The sequence below is a fragment of the Gregarina niphandrodes genome, assembly GCF_000223845.1.
Source record: "Gregarina niphandrodes unplaced genomic scaffold scaffold00006, whole genome shotgun sequence".
In the NCBI taxonomy this organism is placed as follows: domain Eukaryota; phylum Apicomplexa; class Conoidasida; order Eugregarinorida; family Gregarinidae; genus Gregarina; species Gregarina niphandrodes.
Window position 1 is genome coordinate 372,378 of NW_011645777.1, and position 346 is coordinate 372,723.

Here is a 346-nt window from a genome sequence, read left to right on the forward strand (position 1 = left end):
CGCTCCGGGACGTACACCTCGCCCGTGATGGCCTGCCGCCACCACTTGCCATCCTTCTTCACTCCAGGCACTCCTTGCGGCTCCAGCTGCCGGTACTCTCTCATAAAGTCCTCTTCCGACACCTGGTGTCTCCCCAGCAATTGGCCCACGTGACCTATCACTCTACTGCCCAAGGCCATTGCCTCGATCTCTGCGTCGCACTCTTCATCTTCCGCTGCGTACCGCGACAACAAGTCTGCCATGTTATTCTTCTCAGCAGGCTTACCTCTGCGCCTGTATCCTGCTGGAACTCAATCTCGATCCCCTTCACGAGGGCCCTTACCGAAAATTTCGGCCGTCTCTCCAG